The 12,079-nt window shown below is 44.1% G+C and overlaps 1 protein-coding gene across 3 annotated transcripts in view; it reads right to left on the bottom strand.

The window, feature by feature from the left end:
- Positions 1–214: 214 nt before the first annotated feature.
- Positions 215–12,079, bottom strand: part of LOC147724452 (RING finger protein 151-like) — a 285,148-nt gene continuing 273,283 nt past the window's right edge. For 2 of the 3 annotated variants that reach the window (XM_086966007.1, XM_086966004.1), the window contains one exon: positions 215–2,832. The gene's annotated coding sequence lies outside the window, so the exon portion shown is untranslated. Of the gene's footprint in view, positions 2,836–12,079 lie in introns of all 3 variants that reach the window. The other variant, XM_086966006.1, reaches the window with a different exon arrangement.

Below are 12,079 nucleotides of genomic sequence, written 5' to 3'. Positions count from 1 at the left end.
AGGCTTTGACAAGTGGGACCTTATAGGCGTTTCAAAAATTGGCGCTCTCTAGGCGAAGGGAGAGGTTAAATCGTTCCTTGCCTTTCAACAGGAGTATGGCCTAGCCCCTACAGATTTTTTTCAATACATGCAAGTGCTACATGCACTGCAGTCTTGTCTCCAGAAGGGAGAACGCCCCCCCCCCCCCGGAGGCCTCCCCCTTGGAGGACCGCAATCTGGACGGTGATTTGCCAAAGAAAGCCATCTCCTTCACTTACAAGAAGTTAGTAAACCACGCTGGCGAACCCCTCCTGAAGCTCCGGGACAAATGGGAAAGGGATGGCATAGCCTTCACCTCACCTCGTGAGGTGGCTAAAGCAGCCAGACTGAGGCTAGAGCAGCTAAAGATCCTACACTGTATCTACATTACTGGGCCGTGTCTGGTGCGCATGGGGAGGGTAAGCGATAGTGCATGTAGAAGGGGCTGTGGCAAGGAGGGAACATTTCTCCACATATTATGGGAATGCATATACAGAGTTACTGGAGAAAGGTGCATGAAGTAATGAGTGAGGTGCTCCCTCAGGACATCACAATAGAAGCTAAAAGGTGCCTCCTCCATGTGTGGGAACTCACTGACCTAACTCGTCCACACATCACCTGGGTCAAGTTGGGACTGATGATAGCGAAACGTAATATTGCGCAGAAGTGGGGGGCAACATGAACACCTATAGTATCGGTCTGGAAGAGAGATATGGACTGGTGCATGTTACGAGAGAAGACAGTACACATAGGTAGGGGATGTCCAAAAAAGTGGATTTGTGTTTGGCAGAACTGGAACGACTACAGAGGGAACATCTGTACTCCACCACTAATACCAACCCACAATGAGCAAACGTAGACAGGAGGTTAAGACTGAGCTTTGACCTAAAAAGCATGTGGATATGGTTCTTATGGACAAGTGAGGGTACGAGATAGTAAAATGATTTGTAATTTGATTTGCCTTGTGACGTTGATTCAATTTGTTAATAAAAAGAAATATTAAAAAAAATAACCTAAGACTTATCTCGAAACAATCCTGGGAGATCTTAAAGTTATGTCAAACCTATTTAAAATGACCTTGTTACGTGGTATTTTTGTTACATTGAATGTCTTCTTTAGATTTCAGATTATGTGCCTTTCTACCAAGCTGAGATGTATGTTTTGTGTGAGATTGTGGCATTGCATTTCTGAAGGCTACAAGATATAGTGGGAACACTCAATGAGAGTATCTGCTACAGACAGATATGACACGGTTGCTTGTGTACTTTACAGTACTGTGGAATGTAAAGGCACTTCAAGAAGTTTTTAACAAAACTATCATCTCACATATTTAGAGGTCAAGTAAAAGAGCACTAAACAAAGAGGTGAGTTTTATATGTGGCGATGGCGTGTACATCTACACAACCCAGAGCTCTTTGTAGAGACTGCGAGGTCCGCCATTTGTCTGCAGTTGCACCACCTGGGGTGATTTCAGTATTCTGCAAACATAGTACCTAGGTGTTCATGCGCAGCAATGCTTGGTTGGAAGGCCCAAGGAAACGTGGCTGACTGGATCTTCTGCACCATTCCAAAGTTTGGTGCTGAGACATAAATTCATATGAAGCAGCTCTGTGTAAGGGAGAAGCAGCATAGTTGGTTAGCCAGAAGGTGCAGAATATTCCTTTTATTCCAGAAATACTGTATCACGGTGTAATCAATGGCAAGGTTTACTTCTTCCCTCTGGAGATTCCACATACCCGTTATTCAGGTGGTGCTGACCAGCAGGTTATATGGGAGCTGGAACACAGACGCTTTTGCAGGTGGCAAGGTTTACCTGTTCATTCAAGAGTTTCAATATACTGATTTATTTATTTATAGAATACCGTTGTTTATGCCTGGATATGCTGGACCTGTGCGTATCACATATTTATCCATTGGTGCAGAGATGTTTTTTATGAGTGGTGTACTGTGGTTGTTTAACCAGTGTCGCACTACGGCTGCTTCTTGCGCCTCACCACCCGTGGTTCTCTAGTGATGGACTGCAGTTTCTTTTTGGGTGGCGGCTGCAGCTGTAGCTGTGTTTCTAGTGAGAGAGGCACTGAAGCTCATTCAAATGTGGCTTTTTTCCAGCTGCGTATTGTAGCTGTTTTCACTGGTGATATTTAACAGTCGTTTTCTCTCTGGGTTTTCCAGTGATCTGGTTAGCTGGTTTTCCGGGGGCCAGCAACAGCTTTTTTTCTAGCGGTGTTCAGACTGTAGCTCTCTTTACTACTAGCACCCTGGGGTGGTTTTTTGGAGCACCTTAATAAAGGGTGCAGCTAGCATGCCCTTGCATGCAGAGCAGCTCCTCGAACATGGGGTGCGCTGTCAGTTTGCACGGGGACGTGGTATACCTCATCATATATGATGCGGAGTATGGCTGGTTATTGGAGTAGAGGGGGCTGTAGCAGGCCTGTGTGCCTGGAGCTCACAGGGCGGTGCACCATGGATGAGTAGTATAATATAAGATAGTACCTGGGGCCAGAGGTGTGCAGGGCTGAAGCTTATCTGTTTCTGCAGCATCCCCTTGGTTCAGTAAAAGGTTTTTCCAGCATCCATGGGGTGTGCAGGGGGAGGCAGTGCAGCTGGTTACCTGGGACTGTCTGTAACAAGAAGCTCCAAACGTGCGTTCTCAGTGATGCAGAGTGATTCTTCTTCAGGAGCCAAGGGGGCAGTTCTGAGATGTATCCATAGTAAATCCATGGGGTGCAGCACTTTACTTGTGTGGTAGTAAATGCACACCGTGTGTAACTTCCGTGATCATTCTGTGTATTTCCTGTTCTGGAATCTTCACATCTGCTGGAAATAAATATAGATGCTGTTTTAAAGTTAACCATTTCTTTCTGCAACATACATATAAGAATGCATACAAAGATTAACTTTATAAACATTAAAGTGCCCACTCTGGGAACAAAGAGAGGCTATTATTGGATGTTGGTAGCCTAATTATGAACGGAGGACAGTGCACGCGAATCACCTTCGACAAATCAGAACTCTATCTGCATTTACACAGATGGCAACTGCATCGGGCCATTCAGGTCTGCATTAGGTATCATAACCTCCCCTATTCTAGCGCTTAAGAAAGGCGCCTAAAGTTGTTGTAAAAGCCCTGCTGAATGACTTGCCTATATATACACCTGGCATTGTCACGTTTGAGTGCTGGCATTAAATGATGGAACTCTTATTTCAAACTGCTGCCATCTTGGATTTCCATCACAAAGACAAAGCCCACATTTAGAAGATAGCACAAATCCAGGGGTAATACCACTGCTCAGAATCCTGTGTTACCCCTGTTCTCTAAACGAGGGACATTGCATCTCTTGGAAGAAACAGCGCCTGCACTTTCCAAACCCAAATAGGCCTCTGTGTTTACGTTTTAGGATTCTGTTTTTATAGCATGCTGTCCCAAAATACACATAGGTCAACAACTGCATGGAAGCGGTAGCCAGTACTACCACAGGCTTCTTTTTGTCACTAAACATCACTTGTGTGTGGAAGATGTACTTAGATACGAGACGCTGTTGGCTTTTTGAGAGAAGATATATGCAGGGGGGGAGAACAAATGCGTTGGGGTGGAAAACATCAAAGTAAAGGGTCAATATGAAGTTTCATACACAGCTGCATGAAGAGGATGCATTTGGATAGAAGTAGTCACTAATGTTGAAGGAGTAGACAAGAACTTTAACAAGAGTTGGCAAAGCAAATAGGGTTTGCCTATGCTAGAGCTACTGGCTTTGCCAATGTTTTAGCCCTGTTGTACACCAAGCTGGCAGCATGGCTAAAAGTTAGTGTCATAAAGTAGAGTGCCGAGGAGTAGAGTGGGGTGGTATGGATTAGTCTAGAGAATCATGGAGAGGAGAAGAATGGAGTGGCACAGTGTTGTGGAAGGAGCAGAGTTTCGTCGAGTCGAGTAGAGTAGACGGTCAGAGTGGAGTAGAGTATTGTGGATTGAAGTAGAGTGGAGTGGCATAGAGGCTGTTGTGTAGTGTGGAGTAGATTGTCATAGAGTGGAGTAGTGTAGTAGAGTAGAATGACATAGAGAAGCCTAAGGTGGAGTGGAGTGCTGTGGAGTGGAGACGCATGGAGTGGCGTAACATGGAATATTGGTGTGGAGTGGAGAAGTGGGGTAATGTGTTGTAGAATAGTGGAGTAAAGTGGCATGGAGTGGCATAGAGGGAGTTGCGTAGAGCATCATAGAGCGGAGCAGAGTGTTGTGGAGTGGAGTTGTGGAGTGGAGTAAAATGTAATGGAGTAGAGCATCATAGAGTGGAGTTTTGTAGAGTGGCCGAAAGTACAGTGGTGCAAAGTAGATTGGCATAGAGTGCATTCGTTTTGAGTAAAGTAGTTTAGAGTGCATTGGCATAGAGTGCAATAGAGTAGAGTAAAGTGGCACAGGGTAGAGTGCTGCGAGGTGGAGTAGAGTGGTGTAGTTTGCAGTGGCGTAGAGTAGATTGTTTCAGAGTAGAGTGAAGTGGTGCAGGGTAAAAAGGAGGTGTTGCAGGATAGAGTGCAGAGATGTAGAGTGGTGAAGAATGCAGTGCCAAAGAGCTACGTAAAGTGCAGTGGCATGGAGTGCAGTGTAGATTGGTGAGGTGTGGAATGTAGTGGTGTAAAGTGCATTGGCAGAGAGATGAACAGTGCAGAGTAGAGTGCAGTGGAATAAAGTAGCGCAGAGTGCAGTAGAAAGCGGTAGCATACAGTACAGTTGTGCAGATTAAAATCGAGTGGCGGAGAGTCCAGTGATACAGAGAGCAATGGTGTAGTGTGCCGTGCCGTAGGGTTCAGTGGTGGAGAGTGCAGTCTTGAGGAGCAGAGTGTCTTAAAGAGTGCTGCAGAGTAGAACGGTGTAGAGAGCAGTGGCATACATTACAGTGGTGCAGAGCAGAATAGAGTGAGATAGAGTGGAAGAGCATGCAGTGGAGCAGAGTCCAATGGTGTAGAGTGTTGGAGAGTAGAGTATAGTGAAGTGGTGTGGCTCACTGGTTAGAGGCGGCAGAGTGAAGTGGTGTGGCTCACTGGTTAGAGGCGGCAGACCCGAGAGCAGAGAACAGCCTGGGACCAGGGTTCGATTCCCGACGCGGCAGGGTCTTGGACCAGGATCAGCGGACTTGATAATTCTCGCCTCGGTGCCTACTCTAATCATGGATCACACTCGGCAACTCTGGGCATTAAGCTTGCCTCATCTCCACAACGGCCCCTCACAAACGCCGGGGATGCCTGGTTTCACCTTGGAGACTCCCAGGAGGGACTATCTTACAGGGAAAGCCAGGACGGGTTCCCCAGCGGTCTATAGCGCTACGAGGCCTGCGGTGCGGGTAGCAGTGCGCTTTACAAGACACACAATTTATTTACAATAGTGGCATAGAGCGCATTGGAGCAGAGTAGTTGGCGCAGAGGGCAGTGGCATAGAATGCATTGGTTTTGAGTAAAGTGGCATAGAGTACATTGGGTAGAGTAAAGTGGTTTAGAGTAGAATGGCATACAGCGGTGTAGAGTAGATTGTTTCAGAGTACAGTGAAGTGCTGCAGGGTAAAGTAGAGCATGGTAGAGAGGAGTGGCATAGAGTAGTGTGCACCAGCGTAGAGCAGAGTGGTGCAGAGTGTAGTGGAGAGACCTAGACTGAAGTAGTGTAGAGTGCAGTGGTGAATAGTGCAGTGGTACATAGTAAGGTAGAGAACATTGGCATAGAGTGGTGCAGAGTAGAGTATAGAGGTGTAGATTGTAGAGGCATGCAGTGCTGCACAGTAGATTAGAGTAGAAAGGCGAAGAGTACAGTAGCGCACAGTTCAGTGGCAGAGAGTACAGTTTCGCAGAGTGCAGTAGAGTAGAATGGCATCGAGTGCAGTGGCGTAGAGTACAGTGGGGCAGAGTAGAATAGAGTGGCTTAGAGTGCAGTTGTATAGAGTGCAAAGGCATAGAGTGCAGCGTTGCAGAGTGGTGTAAAGTGGTGTACAGTGTAGTGGTTTTGAGTAGAGTGCATTAACATAGAGTGCAGTGGTGTAAAGTGAAGTGGCGTAAGGAGAAGTGGTGTAAAATGCAATAGTGCAGAATGGATTACAGTGGTGTAGAGTGCAGTGACATAACAGATTATTTCAGAGTAGACTGAAGCAGCAAAGAGTGCAGTGGCTTAAAGCAGAGTGGCACAGAATTCATCACCATAGCGTGCAGTGGTGCAGAGTACATTAGAGTGGACTAGCGTAGAGTGGAGTGATGCAGAGTAGAGTGGGGAAGAGTGTAATGTCAGAGTGCATTGGCACAGAGTGGTGTAGAGATGAGTGGTGCAGAGTAGACTGCAGTGGTGTAGAGTGAAGCGATGTAGAGTAGAGTGGCATAGAATGTAGCGATGTAGAGTAGAGTGGCATAGAATGTAGGGGCATAGAATGCATTGACATATAGTGGCGTAGAGAACAGTACTGCAGAGTAGAATGTATTGGAGTAGAGTGGAGTGACAGAGTTCATTGGAAGAGAGTGCAGGGGTGTATAGCAGAGTGGTGTGGAGTGCATTGGCGTAGAGTGCAGGGGTGTAGAGTGGTGCAGAGTAGAGTGCCGTAAAGAGCAGTGGCATAAAGTACAGTGGTACAGAGTAGAATAGAGGGGCGTAGGGTGCAGTGGTGTGAAGTACAATGGTGTAGAGTGCAGTGGCATACAGTGTTGTAAAGCATAGTGGCGTAGAGTAGATTGGCGTCAAGGGCAGTGGCGTAGAGTGCATTGTTTTTGAGTAAATTGGTGTAGAGTGCATTGGCATAGAGTGCAGTGGCGTAGAGTGGTACCGAGCAGAGTGGTGTGGAGTGGAGCAGCGTACATTGCAGTGGTACAGAGTGGAGAGGGACAGTGAAGTGTTGCAGGGTGGAGTAAGACAGAGTGCAGTGGCATAGAGTGGGGATGGAATACAGTGCACTGGAGTAGAGTGGAGTGGTATAGAGTAGAGTACAGTGACAGTACGGAAGTGGCGTAGACTGGAGTGACGTAGACTGGACTGACGTAGTGTGAGTTGTGCAGGGCAGAGTGCACTGGAGTGGAGTTGTGTAGAGCAGAGTGCACTGAAGTGGAGTTGTGCAGAGTATGATAGGGTAAAGTGGAGTATGCCTGGTGTGATACCGCGCTGCCCTTACAGACAATAGGTCTTCAATTAAAATTACCTTTACATTTGCAGAGACATACAGTTGTACTGATAAATGTATACAGCGCACAAACCAAAACGTGTAGAAATGTAATCACCTAGTGTATTGATTCGTTTTGATGGTATTAAAATATTAGTATCCACCACAATACAGAATGTGCCCAGTAGCCAGCATGATTGTCCTGTAAATCCTCTCACTTGTAATCAGAGAAAGTGAAGTAAACACCAAACTCCCTAAGAAGACAGAGCCTAACATTTGACCTCTGTCTTTGGATGCACAGCAAATGTGAGAAGAAAGAACAAGATTTAAAGGCCTGTTTACAGAAAGGAAGCACTTGGTAGGATATTGAAAATAAGATTTAGGTAAGGTAATGGACTAACTGAAGCTGGACAGCCTAGAACAAATAAAGCCAAACCAAAAAACCAATGGTAAGCAATGGGCGGAATGCATTCATAGGGAAGCTTCCCAAATGTCCCCAAGACGTTGTAAACAAACCGGCTTCGACCTAAAGATAAAAAATTTAAAATTGGAGACGGAATACTAAACATCATGAATGTTCTCCTAGATGGTATATTAACGGAACTATGTAAATAATTTTCATTCTGCTTTTATTATTCTGATCGTTAAATGTTTTATACTTGTGATCTAGCGTGTCATAAATGTCAGTATATGGTGGAATTTAATGGTTTATATTATGAATTTTTATCGATGCATAATGTCTTTAATGATTTGATAATCGAAATAAAGACCAATTGACTTGACTTACTAAATATAAGAACATTTCAATAAGATTGGTACAAGTGTATCAGATCGAGGAGATGAGCTATGCAGATTCCAGAGAAAGGATCTGACAAAGATGATATAGCTAGTACTTGCAAATATAGGCATGTGAGGTATGCATGGCGAAAGATACAGAAGGGATGTCTATAGTGCAGACTTTACAAGCGGAGGAAGATAAGAGAATTAACAAGGAGTAACACAAGAAAGAAGGCCTTGCCAAAATAGTGCGAGAGGGAAAGAAGTGAATCTTTGTTTTAGTGGGGCAACCTAAAGGAAAGCCAGAGAACACTCACAAGTAAAAAGCATAAACATAGGCTTACGTACATGAGAAAGACAATGAAGGAAGCAATCTATATGCCATGGTACCCCGGTTTTTTTTCGTTTCCAGACATTTGAAATTTGTTTTATCTTTCATTAGCATATTTGGCAGCTAAAAAATATGTGAAAAAGTGTGGTGCACCTGTCCAAAATGTAAATATCTGATGTAAGCTTCCAGGAGACGTTTTCCTGCTTTTCTTTAAGAAAAAGCTAACTAAAGTTGAATTTTGAAACCTAAGGTTGAAGGAAATGTTTTCCCCAACTCTCAAGTACATTGCATGGCCCTGAAACCGTATTCTGAGCAGAGGATGCACAAGACTGCTTTTTAAAGTGTGACCTTACTCTATTTTTCTAACTTTTTTTTAAGATATAAACTATGTAAACATGTTTTTCTATCTCAAAAATGTATTGATATCTTTTTACCTATACCCTTTCTATACGAAGACTTAGTGGCTGTAGGCTGAATAAAATCTCAAAAGTGTACCTGAAACTTTAAATATGACACATGTAGGTAAACACATATGAACATTTTTTAGTATTAGCAAAAGGGCTAATTTTGAGTTCTTGGCAGAATCTCCCATGGCCACAGCTAAATGTCCCACTGTGTACCTCATTTGCCTTAAAGTGCTAAAGTCAACCGCCCTAACTCTAAGAACGTCATTACAGTGGCCTTCTGGAAGGTCCTGTCCCAGCATCAGGCCAGATATTCTTATTACACTGCTATCTTTGTGTGCAAAGGATCTCTAGGCCACTGCTCAGGCCTTCCCAGTATACGTTGGGGAGCATCTGGTTTGTAGAATGGGTATGGATTCGCTCTGATATTTTGGAGGCAGTGAAGGGCCGGCATTGAGCATAGTTTAGGGTGAGATGAAAAGTTTGTGGAAAGCCTAGGGGGTTATTTTAGTTACCAGTGTTTAAAACACTCTGGGATAGCTCGTGTAGGAAAGGATCTTCTTCAAAAAGGATTTGGGTCACACTGTATGTATGGGTATGCGACGTTTACAACGCAACCGTTACAACGCCGTTCCATTACGACGCAGTCATAACAACGAAAGTTGATACAACGAATTGCGCTGGGGCGCTCAAGGATAGTAAATCATTTAATTTACTATCCCAACACCTTCCTTACTATCCACGGGGACTGGTGTTGGAATAGTAAATTCATTTTTTTTAATTTGAGCCCCCCCCAACGCAAGTCGTTGTAACGACTTGCGTTGTTACAACCGCGTTGTAAAAGTGGGCTAAATAACGGTGATGGATTTAACCCAGATCTTTTGACTGGGTGTGAGTGTTCAGATGCTCCGTCCATCACCACCCCCTTTTGTACCGCTGTATGAAATGGGCAGCAAAAACATTTAACGTCTTTGCTGGATATAAGGAAAAAAATCAGCTTACGATTGATTATCATAAACCAAAAAAATGACAGTTGGAAAGCATCTATCTAAAGTATGAAATGTATTTATTTATAAAGTTTTGATCAAAGAATGTCAACTGGAAATTGTCATTTAATAGGATCATTATGGAGCGCCATTTCATTCTAAGGCTCATCTGGAAAAAACAAGTACAACGGATAAAATTAAAAGTGCTGGTCATAATTAAAAGCTTATCAGGTTTTAATATCAAATATAGAGGGTACTCATTCTCGTCACTTGAAATTATTCAAAACAAAGAAATGCTCGATATTCATTCATGGTTGCGTTTGGGATGGATGATGCAGTATTTTTGCTCGCACCTGCTTATACTACTTTACATTAAACACCTCTCTCTGTAAGACTGGAGATGACTGTGAGACAGATCTGAATAGTGAGATGGCACATAAGCGCGGCAGGCAGCATGCCTGACTCTATCAGGGACCTCCATCAGCACAGTCCAGGTGTCACTGAAATTCCCCAAAGGTAATCTGGATGGAGCAGACTTTACACATCACACACTGCATTGTTCTTAGTTGAGCAAGGAGGAATGCAGTTGTCTAACAGAAGCTGTAAATCAAAATATTATCTCTTCCATAGATATATGACTAATAAGCATTTATAAAATCAAGCCGAAAGTACAGATTAGATTGATTACTTTGGCAGAGTGGGAATGCAAAGTCTCCCATGACCAGAAACTATGTAAATCCATTCTCCTATTAATATTCTAATTTACTTATTTTTGCTTTTACAACTCATGATGCATCTTTTTCAGCCGCGCAGTCTGAATTTTAGTCATATTTCAACCATCTGGAGAATGTAACTACCGCTAACTGAATTTATTTATAAAATATTCATCTTCAATGAGCCTACTGATTGCGACACACCAACTATATACATATATTTAAATAACTACTCATTACAATACATTTTAAAAGAATTTCAGTTACTTTGATCAGCAGTCAAAATAAAGCCAAAATGTGTGACTGAAGGTGGAGCTGACCTTTGGAATGATGAGAGTGCAACCTAAAGTGTTGCCAATCTTAAACATAATTGCTCTACTGCTTTTATGCAGAATCCACATTTTACAGTGTGGACTGTTTTAGTAAAGTATGGCATATTTATAGCCTGGAAGAAATATCTAATACAAAGTACAAACTACTTACTTAGACCATATCAAAGCTTTACATGTGGACAGAACCACATACATTTCAAAGATGTGCCTTTATAAAAAAAAAACACATAACATTAGATTAACAGGGCTGCCTCCCATCCTCCTTCCCCATCTCATGTGGATGGCCCTGAGACCATTTTCCGCCCCCGGCACCATTATTCGCCACTGCTATGCTCCTGCGATATTGGTATAAGATCAGTCACCAATATGCGACCATCACATACCCCTCCCCACTCGCCCCCATTCTAAGATATCCGGACTTTCCAGCAGGTACAATGAACAAAAATTTTGAAGATTCAAGTTGGGGTGGGGGTGTTCCCCTACTATTAGGGGACCTTTATGAGGATAGGGCTACCTTCACAGTCGGGCCTCCGGCTGCAGACCACGGTGCCCAAAGTACCAACTGCGAGAGCTGTGCCCCCTCCCTGAGCTGCATGCCACGTTAAGGTGAGGCAGATTTCCTGAAACATACGTGTATCACAGTGAATCTACTTTGAGACACGCCAGAGAAGAAAAGGATCACTGGTTTTGTATTTTCTTTTTCGTTTTCACAGTTTTCCTATTGATTTAAAAAAAACTCAGGACAGTTTTCATGATTATCGACTAACACTTTATATACTAATTGTGGATATATTATCTTTGCAAGCAGCAGCACACGTTGATCCTGACGAATGCTATAACACCTCTATTGAGGGTCAACAGGCTGAAACATCTAGACCCTTTTTCGTCACTAACTCGCAGATATATGTTACCCATGCCATAGCCCTGTTTTTAGGTCTCGAATGAGACAGCGCATGTGCGCTGTGTCTTCAAGACATTTAGTAAGTGGCTTTTAAAAGTGCCACCAGAGGCTTTTGCTAGCCTCAAGCTTGCAGTTACGCGCCCAAGGGCAGCCGCAAGCTTTCAGCGCCCGAGGGCAGCCGCAAGCTTTCAGCGCTCGAGGCGCCATCCGGAGGGCGAGCACTTTCACAGGCACAAGCAGAGGTGCCATATGGCCTTCCTCTCGCGTGTGCGCCTCACTTCAATGCCATTCCCCCTCCCCTACCTTTCTTATCCTTCCTCTCCGCCCCACTCCATCACAATTTCTCACTCCACTTGCCCGTCTTTAGCCCTTTAACTCGCATTTCACTGATTTTATCTGTCATTTGCCCTCCGTACCCTCTTCCTCCCCGTCCCTTTCTAGCCCCAGCTTCAGTTTTCACTCCCATCACCCTTTTCATCTACCCCACGTCCACATAGCC

Source organism: Lissotriton vulgaris, chromosome 4_1, assembly GCF_964263255.1.
Source record: "Lissotriton vulgaris chromosome 4_1, aLisVul1.2, whole genome shotgun sequence".
NCBI classification, from domain to species: domain Eukaryota; kingdom Metazoa; phylum Chordata; class Amphibia; order Caudata; family Salamandridae; genus Lissotriton; species Lissotriton vulgaris.
The sequence above is the reverse complement of the archived record's forward strand: the minus strand, read 5'-3'. Positions and strand labels throughout refer to the sequence as shown.